Source organism: Pelobates fuscus, chromosome 1 (assembly GCF_036172605.1).
Source record: "Pelobates fuscus isolate aPelFus1 chromosome 1, aPelFus1.pri, whole genome shotgun sequence".
Lineage (NCBI taxonomy): Eukaryota > Metazoa > Chordata > Amphibia > Anura > Pelobatidae > Pelobates > Pelobates fuscus.
In genome coordinates this window covers 483,346,494-483,352,493 of record NC_086317.1, presented here as the reverse complement: position 1 = coordinate 483,352,493, position 6,000 = coordinate 483,346,494, and positions in this window count along the sequence as shown.

Below are 6,000 nucleotides of genomic sequence, written 5' to 3'. Positions count from 1 at the left end.
TAATTATAATGAGGAAGCATCCTTTAGCATATATGGAGGATATAGGTATCTTCATTAATGCACCTACCACTTGGAGAAAAACTATTTCTTGAAATCCAAAATATGTATATACAAAGTAGGTTAAAGGATCACTATAGGGTCAGGAACATAAACATGTATTCCTGACCCTATTGTGTTAAAACCGCCATCTAGCCCCCCTGGGCCCATCATTCCTCCATAAATATAGCAAAATCTTACTGTAATCAAGCCTGAAGCTGTAGATCTGCATGCTATGTGCCTAAAAAAAAAAGCTGTCTGCTGACATCATCAGAAGTGTTAGGCTGATCCAATCACATTGCTTCTCCATAGGATTGGCTGAAACTGACAAGGAGGCAGATCAGGGGCAGAGCCAGCATGATTCAAACACAGCCCTGGCCAATCAGCATCTCCTCATTGAGATGAATTGAATCAATGTATCTCTATGAGGAAAGTTCAGTGTCTGCATGCAGAGGGAGGAGACACTGAATGTTTGGATGCATTTTAGGCAGCCATGACCCAGGAAGGATCTCTAACAGCCATCTAAGGAGTGGCCAGTGAAGTTATCACTAGGCTGTAATGTAAACACTGCATTTTCTCTGAAAAGACAGTGTTTACAGCAAAAAGCCTAAAGGTAATGATTCTACTCACCAGAACAAATTCAATAAGCTGTAATTGTTCTGGTGACTATAGTGTCCCTTTAAGGGGACTGGAGTGTTCTTTTAGTGTACTCCTGTACACATTTGCTTAACTCCAATGACTGCACAAAACTCAGTCTTTTGCTTTACAATCAGCAATGTATTTATCAACACTAAAAGGTTTATTTATTTATTAATAGGTCACCAGAGTAAAATTGTGTCAAAACTCTTACTAAAATATTAAAAAGCAATTTTCAAAGTTTTTTTTTAATACCTTGATCTGTTAGGTAACCTTTAAAAAATCAATTGCTGCGACTGACACAATATCCCCAGAGTAAAACTGAGTGTTCCATAATCCTTTACACTTTTGAACGTTAACATTTATTTTTCTGAAATGGAACGTAAAACATGGCATAGACTGTGAGCCACGAAGAATGGGCAAGTTTAGAAGAAACGTTTTCTGTAAGCCAGGGCTCGTAGCTGCCCAGTTCTTGCTTGAGGCTTTGGTAAATACCAATAAGTTAGAATGCTAATGTAGATTCTAGAAGTTTTACCTATAGTTAATAAATATAATTGAAATCCTTACACTAAACTCTTAAATTCTATTTATTAATAGTAGCCTTCAGTATATCAAAGGGAAACAATTATTTTTTATTGTTATTTAAAAATAAAAGATTGAATGGATTTTTTCTTTTTTATAATGTGACCTTTTATCTACTGGTTTACGCTTTCAATATGTCTAAATAACTAGAATATGTTCATGAATTCTGACACCACACATCTCAAAAATGTATTCTTGGATTTCAGCAATTCCAGGTGTGCATAGTCTTCTCTATAAAGAGATGGCGACCTCCACAGAACAAGGCAAAGCCAGTTAAAAAATTAAAGTAAAGTAAAGCAGGAGACTATATTTAAAAAAGTCTTCAATTAGAGGGACAAAGGTTTAAAAATAATATCAGGAAGTATTACTGAGAGGGTACTGGATGCATGGAATAGCCTTCCAGCTGAAGTGGTAGAGGTTAACACAGTAAAGGAGTTTAAGCATGCGTGGAATAGGCATAAGGCTATCCTAACTATAAGATAAAGCCAGGGACTAATGAAAGTATTTAGAAAATTGGGCAGACTAGATGGGCCGAATGGTTCTTATCTGCCTTCACATTTTATGTTTCTATGACATGTACTGGTTAAGTGGCATAATGACATTCAAATTTAGGATTTCCAGAATCTGAATGGGATGCAAATTTAGGTTTCTTGGAGCAATGTTACCATTGCTCTAAGTAGCCAGTTCTTTTATTTTGACTAAAATAATAATAATTAAAAAATCATTACTATCTATAAACATAAACCTATTTTCTTCATCTTGATTCATCTTGACAATTCATTTTGAACTGCAATTCATCCAAATTTGGGTTGATAAAATTACGAAATCCCAAGCCGAAATCTAGCCAAATCATGAACCAAACACGCAATAAATTTGTCAGTTTTAATACCAACTGTGGCACCAAAAATCCCTGTTCTAAAAACCCCCATGATCAAACTCATCATAAACTTATATCTTGTGATCCAAGACCTCTTAAGAATGTACCTTTGAATGTTGCTTTTATTCACAGATCAAGTGAGAAGTGACCAATAGAAGGAAACAAGAAGAAGCAGTAATAAAATCTATATTTATATATGAGGTCTGTCCCCAAAGTATCCGGCCATGTAATATGAAAAATAGAGACATTTATTGAAGAAAATACAAGAAGCATAGTACATAGGACAATGACACCTCAGTACCCTTTAAAGTAGGTACCTTGGGACCTCACACAGATGCACCAGCATTTCTTCAACTCTTCAAAAAACTTTGTAAAATGCTTTGTTGGAATCGCCATCAGCTGCACCTTTACCTGTATCTCATCAAAAAATGTTTTTCCTTTCAAAAGTGATTTTAGTTTTGGGCAAAGCCAAAAGTCACAGTCTTTCCAGATCATAAATCACTTTCAACAGATTCTCAACCATCTTTGAAGCATTTGTACCACACTTTTATTTGCTCTGCACTCATTGCATCATTCCCAAAAGCCTTCTGAATCATCAATAGTTTCCACGAAGGAATGTTTACGCTTAACCCAAAATTTGAAGCAGATTTATTACTCTACTCTCTCCGCCATATTGAATGCAATGGCTATACAGTCCGCTTCACACTCAATGTCGTCTAGCACCCCCACTGATTAGTACAGTGAAGTTGTCATTGTTCACGCATGCAAATTCCAGTCCACTCTCCTTGGCTGCCAAGTTACATCGATGTTGTGCAAACCATTCTCGTTATATTACAAATGGCTGCCCGTTTTCCGAACAGACCTCATATTGCATGTTTAATATTTAAATAATATATATTTTTTATGCTCCTCCTTTTTTCCCTTTATTAGTTAATTTTTCTCTCTTTTTCTATTGATCTGTGAACCAAATTATTGGAAGATGTGCCCAGTATACTGTAAAATGCATACATAATATTTATATTGAGTATGTATTTTCCTGTACACTGATTAGTTTTCCTGAATCTTTCTCTGTTAATGAAATTTGGCTGAACCAAACTGCTATATAGCCAAATTGAATCCAAACCAAAACATGTAATACTTTCAGTAGAAGTGATTCGGGCAAAACACAATTTTCTAAGGCCTCCCAATACTCCTTGTTTTTGTGTGGTGGGATTGAATTTTTACCTGGTGTCCTCCTGTGAACTGTGCTGAGGGCACTAGGGTCATGCAGAATGTTTCAACAAAGCTCTGCACAGAGAGGCTGCCAGCATACCTGGGGTGTATTCATGCCAAGCTGTCACGCCCCTGCAGCGAGCAAGCGGTATCACTGGCATGCTTCTTTAGGACCACCCACATCCCTGTGCCTGACTATGTATCTATGTATCTTGATATATTAATGAAAAATGTTTACTTTGTACATTGAGGCAATGTTGTACGTTTCTGTTGTGTCTTGTTCAAAGCTAATTTCCATTGTACTCATTTAGTGCTCAGATACATATTATACACTGCTTTCTATAAGACAGCAAAAGCTTTTTAATACATTATAATGTAAAATGCATTTTGATTTTGGGAATACCTCATATTGTATTTTACTAGTGATGTCCCGAACAGTTCGCCAGGAACCGTTCGGCAGCGAACATAGCGTGTTCGTGGTCGCGAACACGTGCAATGTTCGGTCCGCCCCCTATTCGTCATGGAGGTGGGAGGGTTTGGGAGGGAGGGTCTGCTGCTGATTGTCTGGAATGTGTCTGCTGACTGTGAGGTACAGGGTCAAAGTTTACTCAATGAAGACGAATAGGGGGCAGACCGAACAGCAGGCATGTTCGCGACCACGAACACGCTATGTTCGCCAGCGAACGGTTCCCGGCGAACTGTTCGGGACATCACTATATATTACGTCAAAAGGAGGGTATTAAAGCTAAAAGATCTAAAACTATATGTTGGTAATCTGAATTTAAAAATGATCACTTTACCCAAAACTTCTAAATAAGCATGTATATTTAACAAAATAGACACCCTAGGTACTATGACTGAGCTCTTCACATGTGTAGCCCTGGGTGTGGCTGGCCAGTGCAATATCCAGTGGGCCTGGTTTGCATTTGATCCGGACTGACACTCCCCATTTTTTTAATGCAGCCTAGCCATGTTATGGTGAACCTAGCCATTATATTATATATGCCCGCCACTCCTGTGTTGATTTCCAATGTTGGAGGTATGCTGCAGCTGATTGACCATTAACTACTTGTAATGATGTGTCTGGTGCAGAATATTCTCTATAATATAAATAAGTGATTGGATTACATTACAATAGTATAAATTGCTATGGGCCATAAAGGGAGTAAAAAGGATTGGAATGAACACTGGATGTATTCCATGCTCAAAGCACTTTGCCAAATGCAATAGTTTGTGGTGTACCCTGTGTTAAGTCTAGCTTCTGTCAAATATATAATATATTAATAGAAACATGACATGTTAAATTGTTCTAGATTCTTTTGCTTATTTTTTTTAATATACTTTAGTTAATTGGATTGGATATTTAGAATGTTCTTTTAACTTGATATAAAACTGATGATGGGAATACTGAGTGAGAGTTATTACATATGTGAAATGTAGCTCTGTTGCTCAGCTGTGTTTATATACAAAGAATACCCATCAGGGACTGAGTATTTACATTTACGCAAAATCACTGTTGATTGCTGGTTAATGAATCAATAATAGTGTATGTATACATACTAATACGGGATTATATGTATTAGTAACTGTAAACTAGTATCATTATTGGCATTTATAAAGACAATAGGCAATATAATTAACATAGACCAATACAGCTGAGAGCCAGACACAGAATACGTATTTATAAACATGTATCTATAAATATGTTCTTAATAGATGTAAAATACAGATAAAATGTGTATCTTGTAATACCTTTTTTATTGGACTAATTTTTTTTTTAATGACAAGCTTTCGGGAGAACCTCCCTTTCTCATGTCTAAAGCATTTCTGAGCAAGACGACACATAGAATTCAAAGTTGAGTTGTGATACAGGGGTTAAAGCAACATGCCATGAGTGCAGATAAGGCACAGGTTAAGACCCCAATATGCTAATCTGTTTATGGCAGATCTAGTACAGAGATTCCTAGAAATACAGCACATCAAACCATACAAATATTATCGCTATATCGATGATATCTTCATAATTTGGACTGAAAGCGAAGAAAAACTGGTACAGTTCCATGACTCTTTTAACACATTCCATCCATCAATCAGACTAAAAATTGAATTTTACGCTAGATTTGTGAATTTTCTGGACAACACTGTGACATGTAACAATGGCACAATCCACACCTCGGTTTAAAGAAAACCCACAGACAGGTGCAGTTACCTTCAAAGCACCAGCTTCCACCACTCCCATACTAAACAGGGCATCATCTACAGCCAAGCCACTAGGTACCATCGCATATGCTCTGATCCTAATGACCGTAATTCCCATCTACATGTACTCTCCCAATCTATGAGACAGGCTACAAACTAAAGACTATTACCAAACAAATCAACTCTGCTGTAAAAACTCCACGCACGCGTCTGCTACAGAGAGAAAAAAATATCTACACGAGTGCCACTTGTGGTCACCTACAACCCAGCTCTTGAGGAAATACAGAAAATCATTAAATAACTACAACCAATGTTAACAAAACATGAGACTCTGAAAAACATTTTCTCTGAAACACCAGTTTTGGCCTTCAGACAACCATCAAACCTCCAACAAAAATTAATCAACAGGGAGCTGTCCACTGATGGGAAGAATAAAGAAAACGGGACCAGTCAATGCA